At 37.2% G+C, this 12,256-nt stretch overlaps 1 long non-coding RNA gene across 1 annotated transcript in view; it reads left to right on the top strand.

Moving 5' to 3' along the window:
• The window catches only part of LOC100339238 (uncharacterized), a 254,751-nt gene extending 246,865 nt beyond the window's left edge, over positions 1-7,886 (top strand). The window contains exon 4 of the long non-coding RNA XR_007922469.2: positions 7,753-7,886. This is a non-coding gene — a long non-coding RNA (uncharacterized lncRNA). The remainder of the gene's footprint in view (positions 1-7,752) is intronic.
• The last annotated feature ends 4,370 nt before the right edge of the window (positions 7,887-12,256 follow it).

The raw sequence follows: 12,256 nt of genomic DNA, 5'->3' as shown, positions 1-12,256 counted from the left end.
TTTATGCAAAAATAAAAATTGGAACACTTGAGAGGATTTCCTAAACTCCACAAGCAAACTTTTTCTTAAGTGATTTCAAGTCATCCTCATCTTCAATATAAAGTAACATGTAGTTGATATATTTAGTCAACTTAAACATTACTCTAATGTGGTAGAAAAGAGGTGCCTCCTGGAACAGACAAATGCAAAAAACCAATATCCCTGATGAACATAGATGCAAAAATCCTCAATAAAATTCTCGCCAGTAGAATACAACAACACATCAGAAAAATCATCCACCCAGACCAAGTGGGATTTATCCCTGGAATGCAGGGATGGTTCAATGTTCGCAAATCAATCAATGTGATACACCACATTAACAAACTGCAGAATAAAAACCATATGATTATCTCAATAGATGCAGAGAAAACATTTGATAAAATACAACACCCTTTCATGATGAAAACTCTAAGCAAATTGGGTATAGAAGGAACATTCCTCAATACAATCAAAGCAATTTATGAAAAACCCACGGCCAACATCCTATTGAATGCGGAAAAGTTGGAAGCATTTCCACTGAGATCTGGTACCAGACAGGGATGCCCACTCTCACCACTGCTATTCAACATAGTTCTGTAAGTTTTAGCCAGAGCCATCAGGCAAGAAAAAGAAATTAAAGGGATACGAATTGAGAAGGAAGAAGTCAAACTATCCCTCTTTGCAGATGATATGATTCTTTATTTAGGAGATCCAAAGAACTCTACTAAGAGACTATTGGAACTCATAAGAGAGTTTGGCAAAGTAGCAGGATATAAAATCAATGCACAAAAATCAACAGCCTTTGTATACACAGGCAATGCCATGGCTGAGGAAGAACTTCTAAGATCAATCCCATTCACATTAGCCACCAAAACAATCAAATACCTTGGAATCAACTTAACCAAGGACGTTAAAGATCTCTACGATGAAAATTACAAAATCCTAAAGAAAGAAATAGAAGAGAATACCAAGAAATGGAAAAATCTTCCATGCTCGTGGATTGGAAGAATCAATATCATCAAAATGTCCATTATCCCAAAAGCAATTTACAGATTCAGTGTGATACCAATCAAGATACCAAAGACATTCTTCTCAGATACAGAAAAAATGATGCTTAAATTCATATGGAGATGCAGGAGACCTTGAATAGCTAAAGAAATTTTGTACAACAAAAACAAAGCCGGAGGCATCACAATACCAGATTTTAGGACATTCTACAGGGCAGTTGTAACCAAAACAGCATGGTACTGGTACAGAAACAGATGGATAGACCAATGGAACAGCATAGAAACACCAGAAATCAATCCAAACATCTACAGCCAACTTATATTTGATCAAGGATCAAAACCAATTCCTGGAGCAAGGACAGTCTATTCAATAAATGGTGCAGGGAAAACTGGATTTCCACGTGCAGAAGCATGAAGCAAGACCCCTACCTTACACCTTACACAAAAATCCACTCAACATGGATTAAAGACCTAAATCTACAACCCGACACCATCAAGTTACTAGAGAACATTGGAGAAACCCTTCAAGATATTGGCACCAACAAAGACTTCCTGTAAAAGACCCTGGAGGCGCAGGCAGTCAAACCAAAATTAACTATTGGGATTGCATCAAATTGAGAAGTTTCTGTACTGCAAAAGAAACAGTCAGGAGAGTGAAGAGGCAACCGACAGAATGGGAAAAAATATTTGCAAACTATGCTACAGATAAAGGATTAATAACCAGAATCTACAAAGAGATCAAGAAACTCCACAACATCAAAACAAACAACCCACTTAGGAGATGGGCCAAGGACCTCAATAGACATTTTTCAAAAGAGGAAATCCAAATGGCCAACAGGCACATGAAAAAATGTTCAAGATCACTAACAATCAGGGAAATGCAAATCAAAACCACAATGAGGTTCCACCTCACCACGGTGAGAATGGCTTACATTCAGAAATCTACCAACAACAGATGCTGGAGAGGATGTGGGGGAAAATAGACACTAACCCTCTGTTGGTGGGAAGGCAAACTGGTAAAGCCACCATGGAAGTCAGTCTGGAGATTTCTCAGAAACCTGAATATAACCCTACCATTCAACCCAGCCATCCCACTCCTTGGAATTTACCCAAAGGAAATTAAATTGGGAAACAAAAAAAAAAAATGGTCTGCACCTTAATGTTTATTGCAGCTCAATTCACAATAGCTAAGACCTGGAATCAACCTAAATTCCCATCAACAGTAGACTGGATAAAGAAGTTATGGGATATGTACTCTATAGAATACTATACAGCAGTAAAAAAAATGAAATCTGGTCATTTGCAACAAAATGGAGGAATCTGGAAAACATTATGCTGAGTGAAATAAGCCAGTCCCAAAAGGACAAATATCATATGTTCTCCCTGATTGGTGACAAGTAACCGAGCACCAAAAAGGAAACCTGTTAAAGTGAAATGAACAATATGAGAAACCGTGACTTCATCAGCCTTTGCCCTGACTGTTGATGAACAACTTAATACATTATCCCTCTTAGTATTTTTTTTGTTTGTTCTATTTAGTACTATTGGTTGAATTTCTGTAATTAATACACAGTTATTCTTAAGTGTTGAAACTTAACTGAAAAGTGATCCCTGTTAAATGTAAGATTGGGAATAAGAGAGGGAAGAGATGTGCAATTCGGGACATGCTCAAGCTGACTTACCTCAAACGGTAGAGTTAGAAACATACCGGGGGATTCCAATTCAATCCCATCAAGGTGGCATGTACCAATGCCATCTCACTAGTCCAAGTGATCAATTTCTGTTCACAGTTGATCATAATGATGGACTAAGAGTCAAAGTGATCACATAAACAAGACTAGTGTCTGCAAATACTAACCAATAGAATCAAAAAGGGAGAGAACTATCCAACATGGGAAGTGAGATACACAGCAGACTCATAGAATGGCAGATGTCCTAAAGAGCACTCTGGCCTCAGAATCAGCCCTTAAGGCATGCGGACAGCTGAAAAGCCCATGAGAGTATTTTAGGCATGGAAAGCCAAGACACTCTGACAAAAAAAAAATGACCTAAATGAAAGATCTCCACGAGTGAGATCCCGGTGGAAAGAATGGGTCATCAAAGAAGGAGGTACCTTTCTCTGAAGGGAGGAGAGAACTTCCACTTTGACCATGGCCTTGTCTAAATATGATCAGAGTTGGTGAACTCAAAGGCTTCCACAGCCTTGGCAGCTCATGACAAGAGCCTAGGGTGATTACTGATGCCATAAACAAGTGTGTCAATTTGTTAAGTCAACAACAGGAGTCACTGTGCACTTACTCCTCATGTAGGATCTTTGTCCTTAGTGTGCTGTACATTGAGATTTAATGCTATAACTAGTACTCAAACAGTATTTTTCACTTTATGTTTCTGTGTGGGAGCAAACTGTTGAAATCTTTACTTAATGTATGCTAAACTGATCTTCTGTATATAAAGAGAAACGAAAATGAATCTTGATAGGAATGGAACAGGAGAGGGAGTGGTAAAGGGGAGGGTTGTGGGTGGGAAGGAAGTTATGGGGGGGAAAGACATTGTAATCCATAAGCTGTACTTTGGAAATTTATATTCATTAAATAAAAGTTAAAAAAAATCTATTACCACATTTTTTTCTGAAAATGTGAGAAAATATGGATTATTCAGTTTTAGCTTCAGAACATGTTGTTCCAAGTCACAGAACTCTGGAGTTTTGGGAGTATGTAGCGTGTGTGGTTTTGTGATCAATGATGAGGAGTGCAAAGTCTTTGTAGATTTCTTGTAACCTCTGGAATTTGCTTAGGACTTAGGAAATAAAATATTCAGTCCCTTTACTGCAGTGAAGTTAGGGGGTATTGTAATGTGTTTATATATAAAGGCTACATATATTAAGAAACATCACGGAACAATGACCTCTAATTTTTTTTAACTCCTTCACTACTGGGAACAATTTTGTACCTCTTTGCACGTTTTTAACTTAAAAATGTTTTATTATAAACTTAAATATATTGCAACAATATAATTTCTGTTATATTTAAATATTGACTCATAAATAAGCTGCCATATTTTTATATTACTCATGTTCATAAGCATTTTAATTAGCAATTTTAAAAAGTCCAAAATTTTACTAATATATTTTTATTTGAAATACTTCTTTTTATTTAAAAATTGAGAAAGATGGAGACAAAGAGAGATCCACTGGTTAATTCCTGAAAAGCAATAGCTGAGGCTGAAGTCAGACTCATAGAATTCCAACAGAGTCTCACACATATAATAGGGACCCAAATATTTGAGCCATCACCTGTTCCCTGCAGGCTTCATATTAGCAGGAAGCTGAATTGGAAGCAGAGCCAAGATTCAAACCCAGACACTCTGACATGGGATTCAGGTGTCCCAAGTAGTGTCTAAACCACTGTACCAAATGACTGCCCTGAAATTCTTTTGTTAATCCATCTTCTTTGGTTCAAAAATCTGTATATAAATAAAAATATTCTTTTTTAATAAGGCTTATTAAAATATATTTTTCTAAATTCAATTACCATTTTAATTAGTAAACAATAAATATAACAAAGATAATAAATATTGATAATTTTAAACATAGAAAAATAGAGTAAGTTTTCATGGGTATGGCTGTTTTTTGCCTTTACTTCACTGTGGATAAATATTACCTATTTCTGGAATCTGACAGGATTTGGTAGACATTCCATTAAGAATTGTTTATAGGAGCCGGCACTGTAGCGCAGCGGGTAAAGCGTCACATGCAGTGCCAGCATCCCATATGGGTGCCAGTTTGAGTCCTGGCAGCTCCACTTCTGATCCAGCTCTCTGATGTGACCTGGGAAAGCAATAGAAGATGGCCCAAGTCCTTGGGCCCCTGCACCTGCATGGGAGACCCAGAGAAGGCATCTGGCTCCTTGCTTTGGATTGGCACAGCTCCGGTCATTGCGGCCAGTTGGGGAGTGAACCAGTGAATGGACAACCTCTCTCTCTCTCTCTCTGCCTCTCCTTCTCTCTGTGTGTAACTCTGACTTTCAAGTAAATAAATAAATCTTTAAAGAAAAGAATTTTTTATAGACTTCAGAACTGAGAAACTATATAGATGTAAATGGAAGTTTTGTGTGTCAATGTCACTCAATTCATTGAGACCTTAAAAGCTACATGGTAAAAATCACATAGTGATTGTCATTTTAATCCACTTCCAAACATCATTTTCAATGAACTAGCATGTAATAACTCAGTATGTACTCCTCCAGGATCAATAAAAAAAAAAGAGTTGGAAATCATCTGACTGGCAAGCAAATTTGTTATATATCACGAAGGCAATGTATGTTTTAAACTTCTTGAAAGTAAGCCCAGATGGACTTATCAAGCTGTAAAATGACTTAATCTCATTTTTGACTGTTTATATTTGGAAGCAAGGTATACTCTCACTCATATGAAAAATGAAAAAAAAAGCAGCAAAGTGATTCCCAGAGACTAGGAAGGGAAGGCAGGAAGGGAGATAGAGGGAAGTTGGATAACAGATGCCAAAATACAGTTAGATAGTAAGAATTCTAATGTTTTACAGAGTAGAATGGCTGTGGTTCACATATCTTATCATATATTTCATAAATAACTAGACAACAGGACTCAGTGGCCTCCAAACACGAGGAAATGATAAATGTTTTAGGGGATGGAAATGCTAATTACCCTCAATTGATCATTATACACTGTATGCATGTATCAAATTTCATACTGTATCCCATAAATATATACAATTGTCATGTATCAATTTAAAATAAAATTTTAAAGACTTCGAAAAATTAAAAATCACCAATTTCAATATTCATCAGTCAATATAATTTTTAGCCATTTATTTTTATTTGATCTTGTGTTTTAAATATATTTTTGTCAAAACATGGCACTTCAAATTTAACTCTTTCAAGTTACGGAAATGTCTGTCATCTGACCTAATTAGTAGTCACCACACTGCCTCTTTCCTTAACAGCTCAAACTTTCTATACTTTGGATTTTCTATCAGCCCATGTCCTCTGTGGTAAACAAATAGATATGTACTATGAGAGGATGATGAAAATTTATGGAACTGTGTTACACACAAGTCACTGTGCTAGGAGCTACAATCTATTCCTTGTATCTCTTCTCACTCACCTCCTCCTAACTCGCTCTGTTCTAGCTGAATAGGCTTCTTGACTATTCTTTGCCAAGCACCCACCTCCCTCTTTCTGGAATACTCCTTCTTTTCATCAAGATGTCTGCTTAGTTGTCACCTAGTCAAATATGGGTCCCCAAGGCTTGCTGTTTTCTTACTGGGCTTAATTTTTATTTCTTTGCATATATAATCATCTGACACATACTTACATGCTTATAACTTGACACCACTCTCACCAGCATTTAAGATCCTCAAGAGCAAATATACTTGTTGTCCCCTGTTGTATCCCTGGCACCTAAACTAATGCTTGACATGAAGTAGGATCTCAACAAATATTCACTGCATAAGTAAATGAATGAATGACAGTTCCTCTGACTTCAGTTAACAGTATAATAAGGGTAAATGAATATAGGTTTAATAGTTTTGGGACCCAGCCTGTAGCATAGGGGGTAAGGTCACCAGTTGTGACACCAGCATTCCATATGGGCCCCAGTTCGAATCCTGGATGCACCACTTTTTTTTTTAAAGATTATTTATTATTTATTTGAGAGGTAGAGTAACAGAGAGAGGAAGAGACAGAGACAGAGAGGTCTTCCATCCACTGGTTCACTCCTCAAATGGTCAAAATAGCCAGAGCTAAGTGGATCCGAAGCCAGGAGCCAAGAGTTTCTTCCAGGTCTCCCATATGAGTTTAGGGGTCCAAGGACTTGGGCCATCTTCTACTGCTTTTCCCAGGCCATAGCAGAGAGCTGGATGGTAAGAGAAGCAGCTGGGACATGTGGAATGCGGGCACCACAGGCAGAGGCTTAGCCTACTACACCACAGCACTGGCCCCCTGCTCCACTTCTAATCCAGCTCCCTGCTAATGTTCCTGAGAAGGCACCAGATGTTGGCCCAAATCCTGGGGCTCCTGCACCCACACGGCGGACCCAGATAAAACTCAAAGCTTTTGGACTGCCCCAGGTCTGGCCCTTGTGACCATTTGGGGAATGAGCCAGTGGCTGGAGGATCTCTCTCTCTCTCTCTCTCTCTGTCTCCTCTCTCTCTCTCTCTCTCTCCTCTGTCTACAAACTCAGCCACCCAAATAAACAAACATTTAAAAATAAAAAGAATTAATACTTTTCTATATGTCCAAATACACATACATTAAAATTTCCTACCCTAAATGAAGAGGATATTTAACACAAGAAATCATCAAGAATTCATTATGTCAGAAACAAATGAATAAATTTAACTGTTGTAGAAATTCACTAATTTTTTCTTACTTTCTTATTTCACATTAATGAAAACTTCACCACAGAAATCACTGCTCCAAATACATCAGTTGTGCATCCTTATCTGGGACATACTAGATAAGCTGCTATCTTATTCTCGCTTAATCTCGAGAAGAAATCTGACAACCTGCTGCAGCTAAGGCATTGGTGACTATTAACTAGATAGAAATATTAAAACACTTTGAGTATGGAAAAAAAGAGATTGTTTAAGTTATGATGAAATTGGATAACGTCTTATAACCTTCAAAATATTCTGTTGGTGAGAGTTGGGGCTTTAGAAACTGAATGATAAAAAGGAAATTATTTCTCACAGCATCCTTCAAATTATCGCATGCCAGTGTGAATGGCCACAGATGAACCTAAAGGAAGTTGTGACAGTTCATCTGACTTGGCACCTGAGACCTGGGCAAGTCTGAACCAGAGCTTGCTGACCACCGCCTCTTCCCTTTCTGGTGAGTCCCATGCACACATCACTAGAGGTATCATTTCATGCTTTGCCTCTTTTCCATCTCTGCTGTTCTAATTCCTTTGCTGTATGAGGCATCTTTGAGAAGTTCATGGAAAATACTTACACAAAGAAATATGCATGCTTTTCTTTTTTTTCTTTTATTTATTTTTTAAACTTTTATTTAATGAATATAAATTTCCAAAGTACAGCTTATGCATTACAATGGCTTCCCCCCCCCAATAACATCCCTCCCACCCGCAACCCTCCCCTTTCCCACTCCCTCTCCCCTTCCATTCACATCAAGATTCATTTTCGATTCTCTTTATATACAGAACATCAGTTTAGCATACATTAAGTAAAGATTTCAACAGTTTGCTCCCACACAGAAACATAAAGTGAAAAATACTGTTTGAGTACTAGTTATAGCATTAAATCTCAATGTACAGCACACTAAGGACAAAGATCCTACATGAGGAGTAAGTGCACAGTGACTCCTGTTGTTGACTTAACAAATTGACACTCTTGTTTATGGCATCAGTAATCACCCTAGGCTCTTGTCATGAGCTGCCAAGGCTATGGAAGCCCCCTGAGTTCACTGACTCTGATCATATTTAGACAAGGCCATGGTCAAAGTGGAAGTTCTCTCCTCCCTTCAGAGAAAGGTACCTCCTTCTTTGATGACCCATTCTTTCCACTGGGATCTCACTCACAGAGATCTTTCATTTAGGTGTTTTTTTTTTTCCCTCCCCAGAGTGTCTTGGCTTTCCATGCCTGAAATACTCTCATGGGCTTTTCAGCCGGATCCACATGCCTTAAGGGCTGATTCTGAGGCCAGAGTGCTGTTTAGGATATCTGCCATTCTATGGGTCTGCTGTGTATCTCACTTCCCATGTTGGATCATTCTCTCCCTTTTTTATTCTATCAGCTAGTATTTGCAGACACTAGTCTTGTTTATGTGATCCCTTTGGTTCTTAGTCCTATCATTATGATCAATTGTGAACAGAAATTGATCACTGGGACTAGTCAAGATCAAGTGCCCTGAAGGACATGGTCTCAGTTTGCAGAGAGGCAGGGATTTCTCTTTCTGGAGCTCCCACACCTCTGCCTTTCCAGCAGATAAGGAAAGTCCTAAGCCCCTGAGCCATCATTTAAAAAAAAAGAAAAAACGAGTTATTTATTTTATCTGAAAGTCAGTGATGCAGAGAGAAAAGGGGAGAGATCTTCCATCCGCTGGTTCTCTCCCCTCGTGGTCACCACGGCCTGGGCTGGGCATGGGGCTTCCCCCAGGTCTCCCATGTGCGTGTCAGGGGCCCAAAATAATTTATACCATACATGTTTAAATTCCATTTTCCACGAACTTTTTGAACTACCCTCATATGGTCCACATATTTCATTTCTACATTTAAATCTTGTAGATTAGAAGCTTTATTTACTGTTTTATATTTGTGTCTTAAAATCAAGCCATTAGTCTCTTAACTATAGATGTGAAGAATGCAACAGCCAGTATTTGCTCTGTCAATGATGACATATTTCATACTGTACCTTCCTTAACACCTGTAACCTCTTTGGCATAGTTTTACCTTTTCGTTATCATCTGGAATATTTTTAGTATAATCTTGGATTCTTTCTCAATGTAAAATCTCCAAAAATGTTTTGCTTCATTATGTGAACACATAATACTTGTCTATACTTTAAATGCTTCCAATGCTCAATATTAGTACTTTCCTTATCATAACATAGATTATGAGTTTCTGATTTGGTTTGTCTCTTGTTTCACTGAATATACTTTCAAATAATGTTCATTGTTAAAGAGATCCCAGAGCTCTTTCTTGACTCTCCATACTCATCTTTGACTCTAACACTTCCAAATTAGGAGACTTTACAAAGATAGGTCAGAATTTCTTCATTTTGTGCAAAGGCTTCATTGCATTGTAGTGTTACATTTGTGACATATCACTAATGCTACTCCCAGCTCTTGCTAGTCCCTTATCATTCAATTAGTTTGGAGGAAAAGAGCAGCTCTGAAGAGCAGCTTATCACTGCTCATATGCTAGCAAGCTCTTCACCTATAGAATAATATTCAAATCTACAGAAGATTCTTCATTGCTCACCCACGCCCCCTTCATCTTCCACATGGCACTATTCATATGTATAGACAGAAACAGACTAGACTCTTTTTCCTTAAGCTAGTGCAGTCATGCTCCAAAATTGAAATCATCACTTATTTTACTAGTTCTATCTTTTTATATTTTACTTAGTACTGAAACTTTGAATGAAAATTTAACTCAAAAAAGTAAACACAACAACAACAACTGAACATATAAACATACAATGTAAATAAATATAGGAGAATATCTGTGAACCATTGCCTTTGTATTTTGACAAATATCAAGGGAAGTGGCATCCTAAGAAAAGCCGTTATATCCAAGCCAACAAACCTCAGGGAAAGTTTCCCAGTGATTTTGGCTATGAATGTGAGCTTCTCAGATGTTAGTAAACATAAAGAACTATCCAAGTCAACCAAGAATATCATTACTGGCAGTCCTCAGGAATCTTGCAGAAAATCTTTAGTCACTGATGACTGTTTGACAGCCAGGGAAAATATTTTTCTAGTCTTAAAATCAAATGAAGAACATCTTTTTATAGTTTATTCTTATTTCTCTTCTCACTATTCCTTATTTCAAACAGTCTCTTGAGTTTCTATGACATTTATACATAGACTAACTGTTAAATCTAAGTTAAACTTCTTAAAACATCTTACTGTTTCTAATGAGATCATTTTCCCTGATCTGTGTTATGCTTTTTTCCAAATTACTCTCAAGGATTAGGAGTATTAGGTCATGAGTTGCTTCATAGCAAAGAATAGATATTTTGGGGGAATAATTACCTGGGACCATAGGAGAGGCTTTCAAATGCTTGAAATATTTGCTATAAATTTCTCAAAAGACATGTAGGAATCTCTCTCCCCAGCTTTTATTTTATAACTATGAAAGGATGTTAATTTAAGCACTGTATGAGTTCTTAAAGTATAAGCAAGTAAATCAAGAAAATTGAGATAATTTATCTTTGAGATAATGGTAAATCAAGATAACTTCAATTTTCTAGTTTATACTAATCATTTATAATAGCTCACAGCAGCAGTTAGCTGAGTGTTTCTAACTGTGATTAAGCTTTTGACAGTGCAATGAAATGAGTGGATTTGCATTTATGCAAATTTCAGCCTTTTCTATTAAAAGTATATGTGTATACAAAGTATTGCTTTGAACAAATCAATGAAATTAAGCTTCTGCTAATTTTAGTGTATGTCTCTATAAAACATAACAGAAGTGCTTAGCCTTTATTGCCAGTTAATCTAACACATTCATTGGATGACAAATGTGTTGTCTGCAACCCAGAACTTGTGACTTCAGAAACATTAGGTGCCAGAATCTGTTGTTATTAAAATGTTAGGAATTGGGTTACTGCCTTAAAAATATGAAGAATTTTTCTCAGATAAAAAGCCCTGATGATAGTTTCCCTAGTATTGCAGTAAAAGTTTTTTTCTTTAAGGGACAAATATCATATGTTCTCCCTGATCGGCAACAACTAACTGAGCACCAAAGGGGAAACTTGTTGAAGTGAAATGGACACTATGAGAAACAGTGACTTGATTAGCTCTTGTCCTGACGGTTGATGTACAATGTAATACTTTATCCATTTTAGTATTTTTTTTGTTCTAGTACCATTGGTTGAACTCTGTAATTAACACACAATTCTTCTTAGGTGTTTAAATTTTAACTGAAAAGTAATCCCTGTTAGGAATTTGGAAAACATTATGCTGAGTGAAATAAGCCAATCCCAAAGGGACAAATACCACTTGTTCTCCTTGATAGGTAACAACTAACTGAGCACCAAAAAAGAAACCTGTTAAAGTGAAATGAACACTATGAGAAACGGTGACTTGATCAGCCTTCACCCTGACTGTTGATGAGCAGCTTAATATGTTATCCCTCTTAGTATTTTTTTTGTTTGTTCTACTTAATACTTTTGGTTGAATACTGTAATCAATACACAATTCTTCTTAAGTGCTGAAACTTAACTGAAAAGTGATCACTGTTAAATATAAGAGTGGGAATAAGAGAGGGAAGAGATGTGCAATTCGGGACATGCTCAAGCTGACTTACCTCAAACGGTAGAGTTAGAAACATACCAGGGGATTCGAATTCAATCCCATCAAGGTGGCATGTACCAATGCCATCTCACTAGTCCCAGTGATCAATTTCTGTTCACAATTGATCATAATGATAGGACTAAGAACCAAAGGGATCACATAAACAAGACTAGTGTCTGCAAATACTAGCTGATAGAATAAAAAAGGGAGAGAATGATC

This window comes from Oryctolagus cuniculus, chromosome 14 (assembly GCF_964237555.1).
Source record: "Oryctolagus cuniculus chromosome 14, mOryCun1.1, whole genome shotgun sequence".
In the NCBI taxonomy this organism is placed as follows: Eukaryota; Metazoa; Chordata; class Mammalia; order Lagomorpha; family Leporidae; genus Oryctolagus; species Oryctolagus cuniculus.
The sequence above is the reverse complement of the archived record's forward strand: the minus strand, read 5'-3'. Positions and strand labels throughout refer to the sequence as shown.